This window comes from Miniopterus schreibersii (genome assembly GCF_964146895.1).
Source record: "Miniopterus schreibersii genome assembly, chromosome: X".
In the NCBI taxonomy this organism is placed as follows: domain Eukaryota; kingdom Metazoa; phylum Chordata; class Mammalia; order Chiroptera; family Miniopteridae; genus Miniopterus; species Miniopterus schreibersii.
The window spans coordinates 13198770-13222633 of NC_138104.1; the positions used below are offsets into that span (position 1 = coordinate 13198770).

At 40.9% G+C, this 23864-nt stretch overlaps 1 protein-coding gene and 1 pseudogene across 2 annotated transcripts in view; one reads left to right on the forward strand and one right to left on the reverse strand.

The window, feature by feature from the left end:
• The window catches only part of TENM1 (teneurin transmembrane protein 1), a 711536-nt gene that overhangs the window by 170770 nt on the left and 516902 nt on the right, over window positions 1-23864 (forward strand). The gene's annotated exons all lie outside the window — the stretch shown is intronic.
• On the reverse strand, window positions 848-14119 carry LOC308551723 (large ribosomal subunit protein eL21 pseudogene; annotated as a pseudogene). Its single transcript has 3 exons — window positions 13835-14119; window positions 12539-12679; window positions 848-1315 (listed from the first exon to the last, which is right to left on the reverse strand). The product of its transcript is annotated as a large ribosomal subunit protein eL21 pseudogene (transcript).

The following is a 23864-nucleotide window of genomic DNA, read 5'->3' on the forward strand; positions in this document are numbered from 1 at the left end:
GAGAATGACTTGCTCACTCTGGGGATCCTAGGTTATCTTTCAGACAGGACACCCAGGGCTCTCTTGATTTGCTTTTTTTTTTTTTTTTTTAAATATGTCTTTATTGATTTCAGAGAGAGGAAAGGAGAAGGAGAGAGAGAGAGAAACATCCATGATGAGAGTCATGGATTGGCTGCCTCCTGCACGCCCCTGACTTGGGATGGAGCCCGCAACCCGGGCCTGTGCCCTGACCGGGAATCGAACCCCGATCGCCTGGATCCTAGGTCGACGCTCAACCGCTGAGCCACCCCGGCCGGGCTGCTCTTCGCTGCGTGGCTCGGACAGTCGCGGCGACCGCTTTGCTCACCATCTCTTGCTGTGCTGGTGGATCCCCTGCGCGCTAACTGTGGGCCACATGCTAATGCTGGCAGTTTGCGTGGCCTGCTCACGGATCAGTTACTCAGGCCTAAGGGAAACCTTTCCCCAGAGCATTTGGGGGGCTGCCGCTAAACACCCAAAGCTCTAGTTTAACCTATCCCAGCACACATTTCCTTTTAAGAAACATAAAAACTTATGTCCCTGAACTCCATCGAGAGTGTTCTTTTCTATAGATGCTTTCACGAAAAGATTTTATCTTTTCCATCTTATCAATATGAAATATATTATGATAGTGAGCATGCCTTTTTAAAGTTACACTCCATAGGACGTGGCTCTAGAGATTTTGAAATCCACCCCTAGAGAGCAAGGTCCCCAACTGAGAATCGGTGGTCCGTGAGATGCCAAAACCAATCAGTGAAACGTCAAGTATTGAATCAAGCTCCCCATTTAAATTTTTCTTTTCCTTTTTTTAAAAAACAGTACAGAGGTCTTTTACTTTTTACACTTGTCATGCCATGAATTCATGGGGAATGGGTTCCAGCAGCTCAGGCTCCTTTCCATGGGTTCTCACAAAGTGTGCTTCCCTGGGTGGAGCAGGCTGATGCTTCAGTTGAACCCAGGCACCTTTCTCTTTGGCTTCTTTCTTTTTCTGTTCATTTTCTTTCACACATTTCATTACGCTATCTCGGCTCTTAAAGCGCGTAATATGGTCACTACACACATTAATTCTCTTGGCAAGAATCTTGCCCTTAACTTGTTTGTTCACAACAGTGCCCACCGCATGCTGGGGGACATTGTAGACTCTTCCAGTTTTGCCATGGGAACATTTGTGGGGCATTCCTTTTTGAACAGTGCCCATTCCCTTGATGTCACCTTTCTTGTAGATGCACATGTATGTGGCCAAAGGGACAACTCCATGTTTTCTAAAAGATCTAGAGAACATACAGTGGGTGCCTCTCTTTCATTTGTGTTGCTCATTTGAGCGAATTAGTGGGAGATGGCAGTTCTGGCTGAAAAGCTAAATTTTCATTTTTATTTATTGCTAAATCAGTGTTTCTCAACGAGTAACTTCAACAGAGGTTAAACAATAGTTATATAGTTATTTTAGTGTGTGTTAGCAAGCAAGGTTTTCCATTCTGTTGTTGAGATAGAAAGCTTCAGGTTGGAAACCAGTGGTCCGAATAAAAGCTAAGAAATAGTTTGCCTCTGTGGGAGCTGAAAAAAGTAACTTTCCTCCCACCTTCTGAGTTCTTCTAATTGGACTAAAAACCAGATTAACATGAGACAGATGACTCGGAGAAAATGTCTAAGATTTATTGCAGATGTGCATTCAGGGTGCCGTAAGCTATGAGACCAGAAGCGCATTAGGCAGTTTAGGGTTATGCGCCTTTCTGGGCAAAGGAGAAAAGGGGAGCAGGGGCCTGGGGGTTTAGAGGGAAAAGGCAGTTCCCAGGTTGGTGAGAAAGAACAAACAGGGTAATCAAAGCCCTGCAGGGCCACCCAGGAGCAATGGGACACTGAGGAGAGTCTAGCACACAGGCTTTGCTTGGATCCTCTCTGTCTGCCACTCTTATTTCATACAGTAAAACCTCGAGATGATGCACTAATTTGGGCAAGGAGATGTCCGTTAAAGCCGAAAGTCTGTTACATAATAAAACAGGTTTTCCCAATGTGTATGTTAAAAAGTTGACAAATTAGTTAGTTTACCCGTTTTTACTTATATAGACACGTTTGTGTAATTAAAATGAAATGTATATAAAAAGCTTAATTTCACAGAAAAGCTTTCTATATGTATTACAGTAATTTTAAATTTATACTGAATAGGTTTAGTAGATGCGCGCATTCACATTGTTTATGAGCAATGACTCTTGGATTGAAATATATATAGTTGCCGATATGTAATATTTATGTCGGAGAAATTACTACAGTGTTTTTTTCCAACATATGGCCTATTTGCTAAAATTTCTTAAAAAAATAACAGTGAATTAATAACAAAAAATAACCTGTTAATTGAATTATAAGCAAATCTTGGTTAAAAGCATTTTAAAATTAACAGAGTGTTAATTTTCACATTATGACATAGGGACCGGAAATTTTGTTCATTAAACCTGAAATCTGTCAAATCGAGGCCCACAAAATTGAGGGTTTACTGTATTTGCTAAGGTGAATATGCTAAGGTTCTCTTCCTGAAATGGGTTTTTCTATCTGAATTCTTTTAGGCAGGAAGTAGGGAAGGTGAAAGCTTTTCCCAGAGTCTTTTGTTTCTTAAAAGCCAGCTTAAAATCAGTATCCCTAAAGGCATATTTTCAGGTGGCAAAACTTTGCCCCCCCTCACCTTTTAAAAAATTCTATTACCTATCACTTTCCCCCCTAAGTTGACCTGCTGCTTGGGTCTTTTGTAGGTAAGCAGAAGACTGCTGCCTTTAAAGATGGCAGGCTCCATACAAATCTAAAATGCCTTTTTTTTTTTTTTTTTAATATATTTTTATTGATTTCAGAGAGAGGAAGGGAGAAGGAGAGAGAGAGAGAAACATCAATGATGAGAGTCATTGATCGGCTGCCTCCTGCACGCCCCCGACTGGGGATCAAACCCGCAACCCGGGCCTGTGCCCTGACCGGGAACCAAACCTCAATCTCCTGGATCCTAGGTCGATGCTCAACCGTTAAGCCACACCAGCCAGGCTGAAATGCCTTTATTGTTAACAACTGTAGCAGTGTAATATCTTATTTATTCTCATTTATCTTTTCGACACAGGGATGCGATTATATTGTTCCCATTTTGCAGATGACGAATCTAAAATTCAGAGTGAAGGGATGCCTGGTTAAACTATTGAGGATTAGATATAATCTTTATTATAAACCATCACTTGTTTTTATTTCTATTGGATTAGTTTAAAATTACATTATTGCACATTTCTGTGCTTCAAGTGTCTATTGATATATAAACAATTAGATTTAAAGGAGGACATTTTCATGAGAAGATTAATATCTAGGCAATTATAGCCCCAGGAAAGAAGCTTAGAGATATGCATTAACTCTTCTTATAGATATTTGTTTTATTTTCACCCAAATGATAGGTTTAGCATCATGCAAAGAAATACGGAATAGCCAGGTTTCTATTGTATTGTTCACTTGTGGATTAAGCTTACTGAGCTGCTGTAGCAGCCCAGAGTTCACACACTTAATCTGGTTAGGCTGTTGCCTGCCGATTAACTAGGATTTATTGATTTCTTTTCAAGTTGGAGAGCAGTGAGGCTCAGAAATCTTTACCCCTGATTTAATCAACCTAAAATAAATACCAAACTTAAACTGATTGCTGAGTTCATCACATAATATTGATAGAGGAGGCAGTTAGACAGCCATGAGCAGAGCAGGAACCATAGGCCGGGTAGGGAATGTCACCAGAGCAAAAAGTCCCAGGTGCCAGCAATGGGCAAAACTAGAGAAAACAACTATTATACTTACTTATGTAGACACATCGGTGGAATTAGAATGAAGTATGCATGAAAAGTTTAATTTCACAGAGAAGTTTTCTATATGTATTACCGTAGGGTGGCCTTTCCTCCCCTAGCATGTCTCACTAGTCATGTGGTTTAGACCCCCTTAGAGCACGAACAAGGTGGCCTGAGAATAGCCTCATACGACTCCCATAGAAGCCCTTGGATGACCACTCCCTTAAGCATTAAGCCCTCAGACAGTGACTTTCTGATCAGCATCACATAATCTTAGGAACATAGCCTCAGGTCTGTTGACCACAGAGTCAGAGTTTTGGTCAAACTGGAGGTAACATCTAGGCCTCAGTTGTGTTTCAGCTCCAGGCCCAGAAAAGCAGCAAAACCAGAAGTGAGGCCAGGGCTGACATCAGGAACAGCTACAATGGCTAATGACCCTCCACCCCAACCCCGACCCGATCAGTAGAGACCAAGACCCTGAAATCACACACCTAGAAAGCTGATGAATATTCTATTGAGACCCTCCACTGAGACCTTGCCTAAAATTCCTGCCATTAGAAAACAGATAAAACCCCTTAAGGCAAAGGACCCGGTGAGCAGAATCTCTCTCTCAGCACCCACTTCTTTCACCCTCTTGTCTCAGGCACATTATATTTGCTTTCTTTCTCCTAAGCTCTAAGGACCCTTCTTCTGCCTCTGTAGCTTGTTTCCTGAGTGTACACAGCCCAGCTGGGTCATTTCCTCTACTTCTGTGACTTTTTAAATAAACTTCTTGTGTTAGAGTTCTCGACTCTGAATTCTTTCTTAGCCGAACTCAAGAACCAAGGTTGCTGAACCGAGGTCTAACACCACCTTTAACAATAACTCAAGCATGGACCATCATTTATCATGGTAGCATATCCTGGCCTCCTAAATAAAGGAAAACACAAATTACCTAGTGAAACTTTTTGGTGGAAAGGTATGGAAACACCATTTTACTAATTAATTAGACATCCAGTATCAGTTCTTCATCTTAAGAAAAGGCAGAAAGGAATACACAAGGTTTGTAGTGGTTGCTGTGATATGAATTATGCATTTTAAGGTTATTGCAGATTACTAAAGTATTAAGCACTGATTACTATTAAAATTAAATACTAAGATATTTATCAGGCTCACTTTAAAATGCATAGTCTGTCTGGAAACAAAATTTCTACAGCAGTAAAATTTAGATAAAAAGTCTAAAATGCTAACCTGAAGCAATCATTTCGTAGTTACTCCTCATTTGTGATTGCTCACCCCTACTTGCCTGGACACCTTGAGTTTGAGACAATCAGTTTCATCTTTTCTGTTTATCATCATAAAACATCTAAAAAGGTTGCCAGCTGCTTTGGAAGACAAGATGGTGTAGGATGATTAAGTAATTTCATAAAGGGCTTTTCCAAAGCTGCTTCCTCAGCTAACACTAGAGCAGAATTATAGATATTAAGCATCTTGGGGCTCTGTCTTCCTGATGATAAAACCATTCATAGACAAGGTGAAATATTGCCCGTTAAGTAGGGAGTCAATCTACACAATGCCCAACTTTGAAAATATCTGGTCAATTATTTTCTTTTGTAAGTCAGATGCTTGGCAACCTTGTTAACCTAACCATCCTATATATATATTTACCTAGAGCTAAAATACCATATTAATCAATAAGCTAGACACCAAAGGGCATCAACTAATACCCATGAATTCTTCTGATCTCGTGCACACTCATCTTTGGTCTCGTGGCACCTCACCGTTTTCACGTTTCCTTCCTTTGGCCTTCATTTAAATTGATTTTAGGAACAACAAAGTATAATTCATGTTAAATATAGTTTTCACTTGATTTACAGTGTGTTTTTGCAAATATAGTTATTATACTATTCTGTGAATATCTAAATCACTTCCAATTGACTGTAATGAAATCATCAAGGTGTATATCATAGAGAATACTTCCATTAAATTATTACAGCCTAAAAAATGACTGTGGATATAATGACATGCTTAAATTATTATAATCATATGATGTTTTTATTTTAAAAGGCAGTTATAAACATTTAATTTGAAAATCTACTTTAATAAGTTCAACTTGTAAGGAGTCAATTCACTTGGACATGAGTAGTCTCATTTCAATAATTTGAAAATGGACAGAAATCTGTTTTTAGTTTCTCTCACTGGACTATTATATCATGTTTCCTTGGAAGTTTTTCTCTTTTTTTCTTTTTTTCTTATTAAATTTATTGGGGTGACATTGGATAATATGATCATATAGGTTTCAGGTGGGGGTTTCTGTGTTACAAGATCTGTATATTGCACTGTATGTCCACCACCCAAAGTCAAATCTTCTCCAGTCCTGTAAAGTAAAGCAAACCCTACATATTCTTAGTGATGCATTTATCAAAATTTGTTATCTATGGATTGTCCTTAAAAACATACACAGAGCAACAATAACAATCAAAAGTTAATTATTTGATACAAGAGAGAAATATTGTGTACTTATAGTATCATCTTGGAGGTTCTCAATGTATATTAGTTTTTAGAGACTTTGAAAAAGTTCTCCAATAATGAAACCTGTTTCTTTAACCCAGGGTTTCTCAAATTTATTTGACCATAGAACTTTCTGTGGGCAAGTCTAATACCTATTAGGGAACCTGAAGACTGAGTATTATGTATATCACACTTTGGCAAATATGGGCCTAAGCTAATACCTTTCAGGAATTTGAAAGTAAAATTACAGTATAAAAGCTTATGTTGTTTTATGTACAGAAATATTAAGGGGAGGAATATCACGGCATCTAGGATTTACTTTAAAATACTCTGGCTAAAAGAAGAAATTAAGCAAATTTAGCAAAACATAAATAATTATTTAATCAAGGTGATAAGTGCGTGGGTGTTTATTAGACTGTTTTATTTTTATGTTTGAAGTTTTTTGATACCTTTTTAAAATTCAAAACTATCATATGCTCTTTCTATGTAAAGCTGCCGTTACTAACTCAGACATATTTACATGATTTTACAGAGCAGGGTAGAGATCGCAAAGAAGGATGCCTGTTTATTTCGTCTTCTTGTCCTCTCTGTGACCAAGGGCGGACGTTTGTTGCAGTGTCAAGTCTGGCGAGGGTGGTCACAGCAGAATTTCCCTCCGCGTTAAAACAACCGACCGAAACGAGCTGCGATTTGAACTGAGAGCCTCAGCCTCATTCTAACCACGCCGGAGTGCGGTGATCTCAGAGTGTCTTTTTTTGAACCAGCCGCATCAACCTCACCATGTTAACTTGCTTGAAAGGCAAACCCACAGGCCCTCTCCCAGACTGAAGCAGAAACTCTGGGGGTGGGGGCTGCAAATCTGTGGCATAGGCCCCCTCCCGGGATTGTGAGGCGGGCTCGGCTTTGAAAAATCACTGCTCTCGTCTTTTGTGTTGATTCAGGCTTGCAATGTGCAGTTTCTATCGTTAGCATCGTGTCAATTCTCTCTTAACTTAGTAATGGGAGAAAGCTCCCAGGGACTGTGGCATGGGCTGGCTCGCAGGCTGCTTCTCCAGCTTTAGAGCACTGTTTAGACATGTTGGGCAGATTGAGTCAGGAGCTGAGAAGGTGCCTGTTAGTTTAATGATGCCACAGTGGTCCCGTCCTGCTTATGGGATGCGGTGAGAACCTTTCATGGTACAGGTATATTTAGACATGTCATTCGGGTTGGAGTTCTTTGGTGGCTTATTATATTGGTTTCTGTGACAGGGATATTCTCTAGCCGGATCTGCTTCTCTGTGGATGGTGGATGGCAACCTGTCTCTATGCCTGCAGCATATATAAAAGCACGCAAGTGACTGGATCACAGAGTTGGGATTTAGTTGCTATTGAACTAGGAACTGGTCACTGAAGTGGGCACAACCCTCCTGGTTTTGGTAAAAGGCAACAGGAAGCCAGTCATCAGACCAAGGCTTCCAAAAGTTATAAAGCAGCCCAGACTCCCCCCCTTGAGGCTTCAGGGTAGAGGTGGCCAACGTGTTATATCTTGCAAATAAAACCCGAATTCAAGCTTCTTTAGAGGAACTCATGAAGTTTTGCATTCCACTATTCACTCGTTGAATTAGAGGATAATTATTTTTATAGAGGGAGATATTGATGAGGAACTGGAAATTTGGGAACTTTCTCTAATTTTACACTTGGCCATATACATGTATTCTAAATGCAAAGCAACATAGCCCCGTATTCTGACATTTTTTTAAATGAAGGAGGCCATCTCGTTGATCGCTTCTATCATGATAGCTGTAGTGTGAGTCTGACTGGCACTGTCCTGCTGGCAAATGGAGGGCATGTTCTTACTTTGTACATGGAGTCAGTATTGGAATAAATCTTACCATCCACAGCGTTTCCTTTCCTGCCTGTGTTTAATGTAGTCAATTCTTGAGCAATTAGGACTGTGAAAAATTCCCAGTCCCATTTAACAGGTGTCTTGGAACAGTCGAGAGTTAAGTCAGTTTATGAAGAAGTGAGTTGTAGAAACCAGAGGGCCCCTTAATTAGTTAATAGAATCCCTTGGGTTTGTAAAGGAAGGACCATTTTCATTTTCTGGGTCTTCATCTGGCAGTTGCTGCAGCAGAGTCTAGTGAGGAGAAAAGACGAGGGAGCAGTGTTATGGAAGTCATCTGTTGTTGTTTTTCTTTGGCATGATTTTCATCTAAATCTATATGAAACGTTTTATAACTAAAATCCATTTAGAAAGGGCTTAATTGTGTGAGTCAAATGTATAGCAATAAATGTTGAGGCTATTTTTAGCTTTATTGAGCTATAATCGACAAATAAAAACTGTATATATTTAAGGGGTACAATCAAGCTAATTAACACATTCACTACCTCACATATTTTTGGTACGGTGAGAACACTTAAGATTCTCTGCAAATTTCAAGTACACAATACAGGATTGTTAACAATCTTCACCATGTTGTACATTAGATCTCCAGGACTTATTTATCTTAGAACCTAGAGTTTGTACCCTTCGATCAACATCTCTCCCATTTTCCCTAACCTCCAGGCCCTGGCCACTATCATTCTTTGGATATTTGGGATTCGGGCAGGACACCAGGCTTTTGGCCTAGGTCAGGTTAAAGGCAAGTTTGTGATGAACAGGGACACGGTTCAGGAGGTTCAGGGGTGCCAAGACACTTGAGCTTTGGCTTAAGCAGGAAAGGGCTCTCGATCACTCAGGGGCAAAGAAAGTGACTTCAGGAATATGTCTGAGGGCCTGTATGGATACAATCCCCAAACTCTTTGGTATTCTCCACGTAAGGTATTAAAAGAAACCCGCCTACTTCAGACCTTGATTAAAGGAATCTTTATTGAGCACTTTGCTCTCTGAAGGAGACAGACAATATATAGCAACTGCAATATACAGTGATACATGCAATGATAGTGTAAGGAAGGTGCTGTGGGAGCCCAGGTGAGAAGTGCTGTGTACCTTAAGCCCTCATTCATTCACTGAGCAGATATTTAGTAGATGCCTGCTGTGTTCCAGGCACTAGGGTGCTGTGGTGAATTTAAAAGACACAACCCCTGCCTTCCTGGGGCATATAGTCTAGGAGGGAGGAAAATCCAACAGCTATATTCCCCAGTGTGAGAAATTTAGTTATTCTGGGGTCATAGAAACCTTCCTGATAGGAGGTGTGTAGAGTCTCATCTTCTGACATGAAGTGTGTGTGTGTGTATGTGTGTGTGTGTGTGTGTGTGTGTGTGTGTGATCTCTGTAGACAGACAGAGGTAGAAGTCAAGGTAGAGGTAGCGATAAATATATAGACACACACAGTTAGTGTCAGGGCAAATAATGCTGCTGTAACAAAGAGCCCTCAAGTCACAGTGGCTAAACACACAATGACAGTTTATATTTTTGCTTACTTCACAGTCCAGTGTGGAATGGGGGGGGGGGGTGTCGGAGTGTAGGATTCCATTCTCTGCACCCATGCCTCTCATTTTAGTACCACAGCTTTTTCCTACCCTATATTGTTATGTATCCTTGTATGAATATATTTTATCTCCCCTATGTCTAGCCTCCTTTAGACTCTTGGACCTCTTTTCCCAGTGCTTATCATTTGTTTGTTGAAGATAATTTTCTAGATGTGTGTACATTATTAATTAAAAGAGTGGAGCAGAACCAAAGTGAGTTGAATCACAGACAGTTAAAGCCAGTAAAAGAACTTGGAGATCATTTAGTCCCAGCTTCCTCATTTGACAGATGAGGAAACTGAGATCTTGAAAATATGTAGTCCTAAGACTATCATTTCTCTCAGTGAATCTCACTGGTCACAGTCAGCCAAGTGGAAGCCCCATCTCCTATGAAAAGGACATTGTGGGACCAGAGATGATAAAAGGTAATTAGCTATAGTGTGCCCCACTTCCTATTAGCTTGCAAGGTAGGCCAGGAAGGGTGTTTTAGCTAATCCACATTATTTCTGGTGCTGGGACCCTCTCCCTCAACCCATCAATTTGTATGTTTGAGGATCCTATAAAATTTAGAGCAGAATTTGAAAATAACTGAAGACAGACAGAAATAAGAAAATAAAAGCACACATGTACTTATGGGATGTCTGCAGTACACTCTTAGGATACTGGGCGAGCCCTTGGCAGGCTTGTTGTAAGCAAAGTCTCCTCTGGAATTTAATCAAGACACTAATTTGAATTGAAACAAGTGGGAGGGGGTGCGAAGAGAGCTCATTCAACTATAGTAAATTGAATTCCAGAGGAGCCAGTCTCTTTTTGGTTGTGATTAGGAGCCTTTTAGAAGCCTCAAAAACTAGAAACAGGAACCTCAACCTCATAGAGTCAGCAGCTCAAGATGAGTTTGAGAAATATTTTATTTCTGAATATACCTCTCAAATGGCCGGACTTGCTGGGCAGCGAAAAACCATTTGGTTGTACCAAATGCAACATGTACAAGGTCATTTCTCATTTTATATGAAAAAGCCGACTCAAACGGGGTTTAGAATTTTCCATACAGTTGATCACTTAGTGCAAAAAAACCACCAAAGACATTATTTTGACATTAAGTCATACCCCTTCTGTTTATGCCAGAATCGAACTCTCCTCTCATATTTATAACATCTGCACTTTGGAAATATGCTTTCAAAGGAATTCCAGAAATGTAAATACCACAAAACAGTGTAAATTCCCTTTGTTTGTTTACCAGTTTTTCTCTCCTGAAATACATAAAAAGATGGCCCCAGTGTTCAGAGGCTTGTCTTTCTCAACTGTGAATTTCCGATGAACTTTCAAGTTTCCAGCATTTTTCTTGCTCTAGGTCAGATAGTATTTTCAATTATTAAAACCGTAATCTTGAAGACAAGCATAATTTTTGTAGCTTACTTGTAAATTTGTAATTTTAATGACTTAGTTTATGCTGAACATGAATAATAAACTATCACCTATTAAACCTGGAGAGCACCAGAAGTTACTAATATGATTTACAATGCACTGCAAAATGGGATTCATTATTATCTTGCATTTTAAAGATTTGCAGTAGAGTAGTGTAAACAAGTATTTACTTTAATTAATGAAACAGCGAGGAGTTTTTAGGGCTGTATTTTGTCTAGAAAATAATTATCCAACAACCGGAAAGCTCATACTCGGTAAAAAAGAATTCTCTGCATGTACTGAATTCCACCAGAAACTCTGTTCATTCTTTAGAAAGACAATAAAGCATCTCTAAAAGCTTATCTGCACTCTGCTGATGGCCCCTTTCAGTTCTTGCCAGCTTGCCCTGTCTTTAAAGCAAGGTCAGTGGGAGGGCCTTTACTCAAGGGAGAGAGAATTTGAAGTATCCATGTTACTTTTCTTTTCTGTTCTTAAATTGCCTTTGTAGAGCAAGACATTTATTAGCGGGCCTTGACAGATTCTCGAGGTTACAAAATCGCAGGTGGAAGGGATAACAGGCTAACTTTAGATCATGTTCCGACTCCCCAGCTGGCATTCAGGAGGGAGCCCTCCCCCCGCAATTGGGCTCCACCGTGCTATCTGTGTGCGTCTCCCCTTGTTCCCTAATATTAACATCTGCCTTTGTTGGTGTTTGGTTTAAAAACGGGTTTTAGGAGGGCTGCTATTTCGTATGGATTAGGGTCTTTTTCAAGTCCACTTTTATTAGCTAATCAAGTAAGATTCCTCTACCCTACACGGAAGATCTTTTCCTTCGATTATTGAAATTTCACTAATTCTCCAAGCCCAGGCCATCCCTACTTCTTATGAAAGCCATTTTCAACTAATCTCTAGTCCTTGCTGATCTCCACATATCTGAGTAGCTATCGTACTTTTCATGAATGTATCTGTGCCTGGATATCTCATATGTAGAAATCCTGTTCTTTAATGGTCTTACATAAAATGTGTGATGTGAACTGGATGACCTCTGAATTCTAATATAAACAGCATTTACATTTTAATATGAATGCACATACTAGAAGCAGAATTTATAGAGTTAAGTTTTCTTCCAGGGAACTTATGACTGATTTTACAGATATTGCCACTGTTCGGGAATTTTGAGGGAATGCTTTCAGAGAAAAATTACATCTCATTTCCCCCCCCCCTTTTTTTTTTTGCCACTAGAAAAAAACACACAGGATTTTATCGTGCTCACGTTGAAGGGCAGGTCTTTGCAGGATGGGGGGCGAGTCTGGGCGGCAGGGAGCAAGGCCCTAGTTTCTGGGATGTGCGGGCTCGCAGGCCGCACCGGCCGCATCCCCGCGCACCAACACCTTGGAGATGTGGTGGCCCCTGGTGACTGGCTTGGACTCCTTGCCGCCCTTGGGCACCTCGGCCCACATCTCCTTCACATTCTCCAGCACCGTGTTGTAGGCCGTGTCAAAAGCCTGCCCGCTGTTTTTCTTTTGCTGTACAGAAGCTTTTTAGTTAAGAAAACAGCCTCAAAATACAAAGGAACCCCACGGTCTGGGAAAACATATTTGCCAAGGATGTATCTGATAAGGGGCTAATTTCCAAAGTGTACAAAGAACTCATACTACTTAGCAAGAGGAAGATAAATAACCCAATTAAGAAATGAGCAAAGGACCTGAATAGACACTTCTCCAAAGAGGACATAAGGATGGCCAAGAGACACATGAGAAAATGCTCAACGTGGCTAATCATCAGAGATGCAAATTAAAACCACAGTGAGGTGTCACTTCACACCTGCCAGAATGGCTCCATCAACAAATCAACAAACGACATGTGCTGGCGAGGGGGTGGGGAAAGGGGACCCTAGTACACTGCTGGTGGGAATGCAGACTGGGGCAGCCACTATGGAGACTCCTCATAAAATTAGAAATGGAGCTGCCTTTTGACCCACTGACCCCACTCCTAGGAATGTATCCTACGAATCCTGAAACACTGATCAGAAAGAATATATGCGCCCCTATGTTCACAGCAGCACAGTTTACAAGAGCTAAGATCTGGAAACAGCCCGAGTGCTCATCAGTAAATGAGCGGATAAAAAGCTGTGGGACATTCACACCATGGAATACTACAGAGCTGTAAAGAAGAAGGATCTCGTACCCTTTGGGACAGCATGGAGGGACCTGGAGAAAATTATGCTGAGTGAAATAAGCCAGGCAGAGAAAGACAAACATCACATGATCTCACTTATATGTGGAATCTAAAGAACTTAATAAACTGATGAACAGAATAGATTCAAGGACATGGAAGCATGGATGAGACTGACGAATGTCAGAGGGATGGAGGAGGGCGGGTGGGTGGAGGGGGACAGAGTAACCAAAGAATTTATATGCATCTATGCACAACCCAAGGACACGGACAATGGTGGGGAGAGGGACTGGGGAGGGGGTGGGACAGGGTGGAATGGGTCATTGGGGAGAAAAAGGGACATCTGTAATATTTCAAACAAAAATAAAATTTAAAAAAATAAAATAAAAGAGAAAATAAATAAATAAATAAATAAATAAATAAATAAATAAATAAATAAATATAAATAAAGTGTTTTTGTAGTGTCAAAAAAAAAGCCTGCCCGCGGCCCAGGAGCTGCTTGTTGCCTCGACAGTTGATGAGCACCTGGGTGCTGTTCTTGACTGACTGTGTGAGCGCGGACAGTGGGCCCGTGTCAACTCCTCCTCCCGCTTCTGCAGCTCCCCTGGGGGCATCTCCCTCTTGGGCTTGGTGAGGAGGCTCCTGGTGGCTGGTGGCCGGTGGCCGGTGGCTGGTGGCTGCGCGCTCACAGCACTCCCCTCTCCTCCGCTTTGCGTCTCCATCTCATTTCTTCCTGTCACATCATAGTTTGGATCCCAAATGAAATTATCTAGCTTGATAGCGCACTTCATTTGACAGACTTTATCCCGACTTATTTTTTTAGGTATTTCCAAAATTTAAATTTAACCTCAAAGATTTCTACTGGTGAAGAAGAGAAGGGTGCGTATGGGGGGGGGGTCAGCATTTCCTGTACTCTCAAGATTCTTTTGGTGGAATAATCTGATAATCAGATAGACATGGGACAGATTAGCAAGAGGAAATAACCAAATTTAATACATACATATGCATGGGGACCCCACATGCAAGAGATGTTAGGAGACACAAAGGGCACATGGTGCCTAAGCCACTCTGAGCCAGGGCTGAGGTAAGGCACACTGGGGCTTCAGGTCCTGCAAGGAGAGCACGTGTTCCATAATTGGTACTTTGCCTTGCCATGTAAATAGGTAAAAAGTCATTTTTGGTGCCCTGGCTGGTGTGGCTCAGTTGGTTGAGCATCACCCCGTGCACCAAAAGGCTCCTGGTTGGAGGCCTGGTCAGGGTCCATGCCCGGGCTGTGAGCTCGGTCCCTGGTCCAGGTCGTGCAGGAGGCAGCTGATAGATGTTTTGCTTTCACATCGATGTTTCTCTCTCTCTCCCTCTTCCTCCCCCCACCCCGTATCTCTTCCTCTCTCTCTAAAAAGCAATTAAAAATTCTTCCTAAAAAAGTCATTTCTGGTGATAATTCTTATCATGGGTCACACTCCTCATTTAAATCCATCTAGATAGTTAAGGTTGGGGGCAGAAGTTCCTCTTCAGCCCTCAGGGTCTTGGTTGCCTTTAGGTCAAAGTAATCCACATACTATTGAGGCACATTTTTGGGGTTTCTTCTGAATCCCCACAAATGTGTTTCAGGTTTAGAACAAAATCACTAAAGAAGAGTTACAGAAATGTTTGCAGCAGCGTGATAAGTGTATGGCTCCCTATGGTGACTACTTTGAATAATACAACACTCATTTGTTTGTATGAATTTTGCTATATTGTTAAAAAGAAATTCATGATTCCCGTGTTCTCGGGGGGCATATGTTAAAGGTATATCCAAGTCTTATAGCCTCAACCAGGCGTTTAACCTCAGGAAAGTTAAGTTACCTCAGGAAAGTTAAGCACCAAGTTCTCTGTGCCTCACTTTTCCATAAGAGAAGTGGTTATAATAAGGCCCATCTCATAGGATGCTATGAACACTAAATGAGAATACACGGAAAGGAGTTATACACTGAGCCTGCCATGCTGGAAATGCTTAACAAACATTAGCTGCTCTTGTTATTATTATCATTGGTTCTTTGGAAACCCTTGTTCATGTCTGCCCTCTTTAAGCAAATCCCGTGATCAGATTTCATAGTTTGGACCCCAGTTGCCTTATATTTAGGTGACTACGCAGAACACTCCTGCTAAAATCATCTTTATCTGTTTCCAAGTTCATTCCTTGAAGCCTCTTAGTGGCTTTCTATTTTATTCTGTTCCAACTTCAAACCCCTGGAAGCCAGTTTCAATGTTTATATCCTATTACACTCCTTGAAGTCGGAGACTATACTTTTTTATGGTGTCTAGTATCATGTAAATTACATTAATAAATAACAATAATAACATAATGAGCTGCACTGAAGAACCAGCGGCAACCTGAAAGGCACTTAGGGGAAATACTTGTGGGAAATCTCTCTTCCCCCCCCCCCCAAAATGAAACTCTCCAGTTTGAAGTCACAAGGTGATTGGCCGTAATTCAGAATCACACAAGAAGCAATTGCAAAGCTCACCCCCTTCTAAAAGGAACATGGACAACTGATACTGGTTAATAAACAAACTCAGGGATCGCTGCCTTGACCTTGTACATAGATGAAAACAGAGTGTTTTAGGAGATGGAGGTTTTCCAGAGTGGTTTAAAAAATGGTCAGAGGTGGTTCTACTTGGCCAACCTTACTATCCATGTTGAAAATGGGACAAGGGAGTAATCAGTTCTAAAGTAGAAAATTACAACCCAATTTGTGCTCAGGTCTCCTCTGTGTCTCCTTTTGGTGCCTGCAGCCACTGCCTCACACCCGGCACTAAATATACCGAGGAGCGTGAGACTCTGGCATTTGACAGAGCATGTCGCCGTAGCCCTTATCGGTCACTTGGCCTAAATTAATGGAAGTATTCTTGATGGGAGCGCATCAGTAATGTTAGCGCACATTCAACTGCGGCCCATTGTCTCTGCAGAATAATGTTCTGTTTGGAGATTTCTCATTACACAAAGCAATGAAACAGCCAAATCATTATGTACATCTGTGTTTGTTAATACTTGACATTTGGTTTTAAAGTGAGATTTAGGAGGGTCCTTATTTAATCTGGGTTGGACTCTTCCTGTGATCCAATTTATCTGCTGCCATTTGGATCTCATTTCGCTAGCTGAAGCGTCCAGTTGTCCCAACATAAAATGAAAAGGCCTCCTTCCTTTAATTAATTATACTTCCCATATTCTGCTCCATTATTCAGCTCATTCACCTTGAAGAGTTGGAATTAACGGTATCTCTGGGCCATGGACAAATGGCACTCTCAGCTAAATCTGTGCTTTGGAGGGGGTTTGGGGATACAGTTGTAAATGCTGTTGGCTCAAACTCAAACTCCTTAATCTAGCGTTTGAAGCCTTCCATCATCTGGCCCCAGTTTGCCTTATCCTGTCGTAAAATCCCTTCCATGCTTCCTGGATATGGTAGTTACTTAATAAATCAGTCATTCTCCCTTCTCAGCAGCTCTCCTTGTGCTTTAGTCAAGCTGGTGTCTCCAATCTTCTCTGCTTTTCAAACCACCTACCCTTTAAGGTCCACTGAAATCCCACACTTTCTTGAAAGTTTCCCCTGTAGTATTGTTTTCTTCTATTCTTTCTTTCTTTGTTTCTTTCTTTGTTTTTTTTCTTTGCTTCTTTGTTTCTTTGTTTCTTTGTTTCTCTCTCTCTCTCTCTTAACTATATCTTTATTGATTTTAGAGTGAAGAAGGGAGAGGAAAAGAGAGAGATAGAAACATCATTGATGAGAAAGTCATTGATCGTCTGCCTCCTGCACGCCCCCTGCTGGGGGAATCAAACCTCGATCTCCTGGATCCTAGGTCCATGCTCAACCACTGAGCCACACCGGCCAGGCCCCTACTCTTTGTTTCCTTCAGTTTCTTTGGGGCTAGGTTCTAGATGCTGGAAGCTGGTTGATAAATGTTTCACATCAGTAGATCTCTTCATCAGGATCATAATGGCCAGATATTTGGGTGAGGACCACACCTTATACACTTACATACCCTCCAAAATGCCATGGTCAGTGCTAAGCTGACCAAATGATTGACTGGCCTGCTGGCACTTTGAAATAGTTTATTTGATGAGTATTTATTGACTACCATCGAGGGACTCTGAGAAAGTGAGGATTTCATGATGAATGAGATATGGGGTTGAGTTTCATTTGAAAGTGCAGTTATATTATTCTGGAAGGATAAAAGTAGTTGATTTTTAAAAAAATGTTATTTGCCTTTTAGCTGTAATGGAATCAGTAAATCCCCTCCTGATGTAACATGGAATATGTTGGTAAGCGGCTGTTCGATTTCTAATCCTGAAATACGGAAAATAAAATTGGACTTTCAACTGAATTTCTGTTTTACGAGTGCCGTATTAGACATATGTTCTCATATGGACTACTCGGAACCCAACTACATCTGTAAGATAGTTGTTAACGGAGGGCGGCCTGAATAAATTAGGTTTTGATGTCACTAAAATATTTTCAGGGACTTAAGAATGTTTGCAGAAAGCTAGGTCAAAAAGTTAATATGGTGAAGGATTAAAGAATTTGAAAGACGAGGCACCTATTAGATGATTATAGTACTTTTAGGATTATAACTTCCATTTTCTAAAGAATATGCATAATTCTCAGATTTCACTATTAATAGTCGACTTATTAGTTTAAAATAAAAAGCTTCTATAAGTACTTTTTCCAGAATAGCATTTTATAAATTTTCTTTAATATTCCACATGGCTTTGAAAGTATAAAAATGTATATGTTTTAGCTTATGTTTTTTAAAAGGAAGAACAGTGATCTGTGTTTCTTTCCCCTTCCAAATAAGTAACAATTTAGTCTGTGGAATGTTGTTTGTGGTGTTTCTATAAAAACATTAGGCAGTTTAAAGAAAAATGAGATTCAGAAATAACTTGAAAGTATTGGGGGGAAAAACAAATCTGTTATGTAAAAAAAAAAGGTAAAAATAAACTGTAAACCTGTGGCTGTGGTAATAAGTACATGGAGGGAAAGATGCAGTGATATATAAGAGCACATAATAGGGGAATTTGAATAAGTCAGGAAGGTCAGAACAGGCTTCCCTGAGGAAGTGTTGATTAATGCCTGAGGGCACAAGCTAGACAAAAGGGGAGACAGATCCTTCCAGACAGAAGAAAAGCATGTGCAAAGGCCCTGTGGTGTGAGGGAATTTGGCAAGTTTAAGGGACTGAAAGCAAGTTAGAGCAGCTAGAGCAGAGGGAGTGAGAATGCAGGTTGGACAAGGTGAGACCGCAGAGGTTAGCAGGGGCTGGAGAGTATAGGGCTTTTGGGTCACGTTAAAGACTTCATTGTTTATCCTAAGATCATTGAGGGGTCTTTGAAGAGCTTTAGGCAGAGATAGGCTGTGCTCAGACTTGCATGTTGAAAAGGCCACTCTGACTACAGTGTGAAGGGAAAATCAGGATGCGGCCAGAGGAGAAGCAGGGAGACCCTGTAGGAGATGGTTGCTGCGAGTGGTGCAGGAGAGTGGCGGCTGTCAGGGATGACTCGCAGATTTCAGGCCCGTGTGACTAGGGAGATGGCGTCGGTCCTTAAAATGAGTAAGGCTATGGAAGAGCTGTGATTGTTTTGCAGGGGGCCAGGAGAGTGACAAAGACTATGCATTTTTGATCAGATGTACTGAGCTTGAGTCATTTAACCTGTTTGGGCTTCAGTTTCCTAATCTATAAGGTAAGGGCCATGAATCGCTGAGGTCTCTAGCCTAGAGGTCAGCAGATTTCTTCTGTAAAGGACCAGAGAGAACATGTGGTCTCCATTGCAAACTACTCCACTCGGCTGTTCGTAGCTGGATTAAACCACTGTACCTCAGTTATCAGGTACAACAGTCCTTACACCGTGTCCACACAAACCTGCCAACTGATTTGGTCAATTGCCAGACAGAATCAGTGAATTTCAATGAAAACCTGATTGTGTCACGAGTAAATGAGTCAGATCAGTAAAATTCATTGCCGCAGTAGACTTGAATAGATATAACTATATGAATTATAAAGATAGCAGACCCTGCCACCAGCCTAAGAGGTGGCAATCAGGAGGGCATGGATTACCCACCAATGCAAAACCTAAACAAAGCAAACCGGAATAATCACCGTGAAACGAGGGCTGTACTAGGCACTTACTCTTCTGAGTAGAAGTTACTGTTTTTGCTGCTGTTCCTTCCTGTTGTCGTGGATGTTGGTAGTGCCTCTGTCTTGGAGCCTCAGGTGTGGCTAGTGGGACAGCCCAGCAGCAGATGTGTGTGTGTGTGTGTGTGTGTGTGTGTGTTTGCATAAAATTATATGATGGGTATTATATGATGGGAAAATAAAATTATATGATGGGTATTATATTGTAATTTGATTTTTTGCTTAATGAGTGTTTTCGAAATTTGTTCATTTTATTTTTCTTGGGAATATGCTTATCCAACCTTTGTGAATTGTCTGTATTTAATTCTCCTTGACTTTGTCCTTGCTATATTCAAATTTTTCGGAAATAGCTTCTTCTCATCCTAGGTTGGTATATATTTTGTCTACAGCCACAACTCGGTAAATGTTTGTGTGGGAGTGGGATACAAGCCTCAAATAATGCACTCCCAAAGCGCAGGATATCTAGGTTTTGGCTGATATACTATTGGTGAAATATTTGTTTTCAATTCATCATTAACAGGGATGATCAAGGGTTAAGCATGTTTGAACATGACCTATGTAATAGGTATGCAAAACGAGGCTTCTGAGTATATAGACTATGGCAATTGGGTGAATAATTGACTATCTCAGGAAAAAGTAAAAATTTTAATCGAATCATACCCATAATTTATCCTTATGAAATACTAGTTCATTTCCATTCTTTACAGCTTGTTATGAATGGATGTAAGAAAGCCAAGCCTACAGCCAAAGATATTTTTCATAAAGTTCTTTCAATTTGAGACAGGTAGGTTGACATTTCCATGATTTATTTAATGAGATACTTTCTCTCCCATGCCATATTATTGTGTTTTTTTTAAATGTATTGAACACTATAGACTGAGATGGTTGGAGGGGGAAAAGAAGGGGCTTTGTCAAGTCTTAGTTTACACCAGTCATGAGCAAAAGTTTTGCTGTAGCATTGAGTCAAAACCACTAGCTCTGCCAAACTACAGTGGCCAAAATCTGGAAGCCAGGCAGATGGAGAGGAACTAGGCAGCACATTTCTAAGATCCAGGAAGGTCTTGGCAGTTGGGAGTAAATACGAGGACGTCTAGGCATGTAGGTAACTGTCCTCAGAGAAGCTGAGCAATAAATACAAAACCTAAGGACCAAGTTGAACATTCATCAGAGAAGGCCGACGGCAGATATTTAGGTGATCTGATAGTCACTAAATGCAGATATTTAGGTGATCTGATAGTCACTAAATGCAGATATTTAGGTGATCTGATAGTCACTAAATGCCAGTCTAGCGCTACCAGGAGATGATGGGGCCTGAGGTTTGGAGCCAGGTTTCCATTCCCCAGAAGGGATGGAGGAAGGCCCTACCCATACCCTGGGGGAGCTGTAGTTTTAGGCAGTGGTGTTGCAAGGAGGCGAGGCGGAGACTAGGTTCTTGGGATCAGGATCAGGGCTGGGGCTTGCTGAATTGTGAAGGAGCAATGCTGCAATACTAGAGTTCCCAGGGTCAGAGCAAGTCCAGCAGCAAAGCTAATTTGATGCCACACATTTGACTCGTTTAAGAGCCTTTTGTTTTATTCCACTTGTCTGGTTCATGATTGATCCCAGATTCAGGGATGGGGGTGGAGATGGATACCTGATGATAAGTGGAATAAATTCCCCCTTTTCCATCAATCATTTGACTGACAATCTGAAAATTATGATAGAAATAATCATGAGAATTATTTTGCTACATGAATTTGAAGTCTCTGTCCCTCTCTCCCTGTCTCCCTGTCTCCCTCTCTCCCTGTCTCCCTGTCTCCCTCTCTCCTTCTTCCTCTCTCCCTCTCTCCCTCTCTCTCTCTCTCTCTCTTTCTCCCCCCGCCCCCTCGTGCGGACACACATACACACCACTCACACTCTCACAAAAATGTGGATCCACAAGAAGAGAGCCGAGCTGGCCTTAAGCGTACACAGCTTTCCCAGTGGAGGGATTTGCTGTCCTCCAGCCCTAGTCATCTGCCACTATGACTAGCCTGAAACCCCTCTACTGGCCATTCCTTTGGGAAGAAAAAAGATGGTTGCTGCATAGTTGATTTGAGGAAAATATATTCCAGATATTTCAGGGAAGACACGGAAGGGGTAGGGAAGGTCTCTTTATCCAGGGCTAGTCCTTCACAAAATTCCTCCGTAGGAGTGAAATGGATCTTTGCCTCCCTCCCACCTCCCCTTTTATAATAATAAACGGGTGATCTAGTAAGTAGAATATTTCTCTCAGTTCTGTGAGCCACCATAGCAAAGTAATGGAACCTGAGGAGGGGGTTCTCGGAACCCGATAGTCCCTTTGAAACACAGGTAACAACCTAATCTTGAGGCTGGCATATGAGGGACAGGGGAGCCTCATAGGACTTCACACCTGGCCTGTGGAATTTGGTGCTGTCTCCAGGTAAAGAGTGAGAATTGAGTTGAATAGTAGGACACCTAGCTGGTATCCCTGCTTGCTGGTGTCCCGAGATTTGCTTGCTGTTGTGGGACACCCCCCCCCCCCACACACACATGCACATTGGAAGTGGTACCAGAATCCATTTAATAGCAATCATAGCAGCAGCCATTTGTTGAGCTCTTTCTTTGGGCCAGGCCTTATATTAAGCACTTAAGGTGCATTATCACATTCAGTCCTTAACACAGTTGTACGAGGGAGGCACATTTTCATTCCAGGCACTGAATTCTTTTCCGTGTCTGTGAGGAAGGTTAAAAATAAATTTATTCCTGTTCCTAGCCTTAGTGACAGGCACAGTGGCTGTCATGTTATGGGCAGTCCATGGGAGACCACTGGCTGAGCGAGTGAATGCTTTTCCTTTGCTGGTCAAATGCTCCAACCATGGTGTGCGGCCTAGGCTTGGGCACCTGAGCGTGTCCTTAGCTCCACCCACATTAAATTGTATTTTTCCTCCATTTGATATCCTCAGGGCTTTTCTTTTAGCTGGACAGTTGATAAATTAATCGTGATAGGATGATAGCAGCAGATAATTACTGTGAGTATGTTAATGTGTCACCCCTCCTACATAGCTTATTTGCATTTTAATGGAGCAATTCTGGAGATAATCCCTTAAGGCAAGGAATGAATCTTGAGGGTGAGAAAGCCTGTATCAATGCAATCTGCAGTTGTGGGAGTGGAGAGGAAGGTGGTGATGTAAACACCTCAGCACTGACACCAGACAGACAGCTGCCTACTCCACCTCTGTGTTGTGCCAGCTTTGATGAATACTTGTGAAAAGCCAGAATTATGATCTATAGCTGTCTTTCCTTAGTTTTATATTAGCTTTGTCGATTCTCTAGAGCAAAACCTCCAGCTCTTTTGGGCTAAGACGAATGGCTAAGCCTAATGAGATGCATGGTGCTGTGAAATTAGATTAATTAACTGAGGTTTGAATTGAAGTTGTTTCGGAGATAAAATTTGTCCACAATGTATTCTTATGAAATGTTTGTTTGCAGCACCTACATTATGACACATTGAATGTAATTCTCTTAATACTGGGAAGGGGAGCATGTAGTGGGGCATCTCAGGAGAAAAAATATTAGCCTATACCTTTCTCTCATCCAGAAGGCTTCGGTTTAACTCACCATGGTATACTACGTTTTGTTTAATTGTATCTTTAAGAGGTCTATAAGAAGTATATTACATGGGATTTTTAAAAGTTTTAGTAACTTCACCTTTATAAGTCATTCATAGTCAGCTTTTATATATAAATGACTTATTTTGAGTTTAATGGAACTAGATTATTTTCAAGTAACAAGATGATGTCATTTACCACAGAGAATTAATTAAATCTCTGCCAAATGGCTTATTACTCTAGTGTGAATGCTTATGATACTCATTTATTCAACAAATGCTTGATGAACACCAACTATATACCAGAAACTGTGAAAGGCACAATGGGAATGTAGATTATTAATAGATAGATGATAGATAGATAGATAGATAGATAGATAGATAGATAGATAAATTTTATATATCCTCAAATCAGATCTGGGGTTTCAGACTTTTTTCCCTGCAGAAGACTTAACTTTTAGAAATTGCTTCCATTTAGTCCCACTGTTCAATTTATCTTTTCTTACACCAATACCACACTTTCTTGATTACTGTCACTTTGTAATAAGTTTTGAAAGTTCTGAGTCCTTTTTTTTTTTTTTTGCCTAAATTTTAGAATCAGCTTATCAGTTTCTATAAAAAAGCCTTCTGTTATTTTTATCGGGAAGGTAATTTGGGGAGAATCAACATCTTGATATATATCCATGAACAAAGTATATTTTTACATTTATCTAGATCTTGTTTAATTTCTCTCAGTAGTGTTACATAGCTTTAGGCATAGAGGTCTTATACATTTTTGTTAATT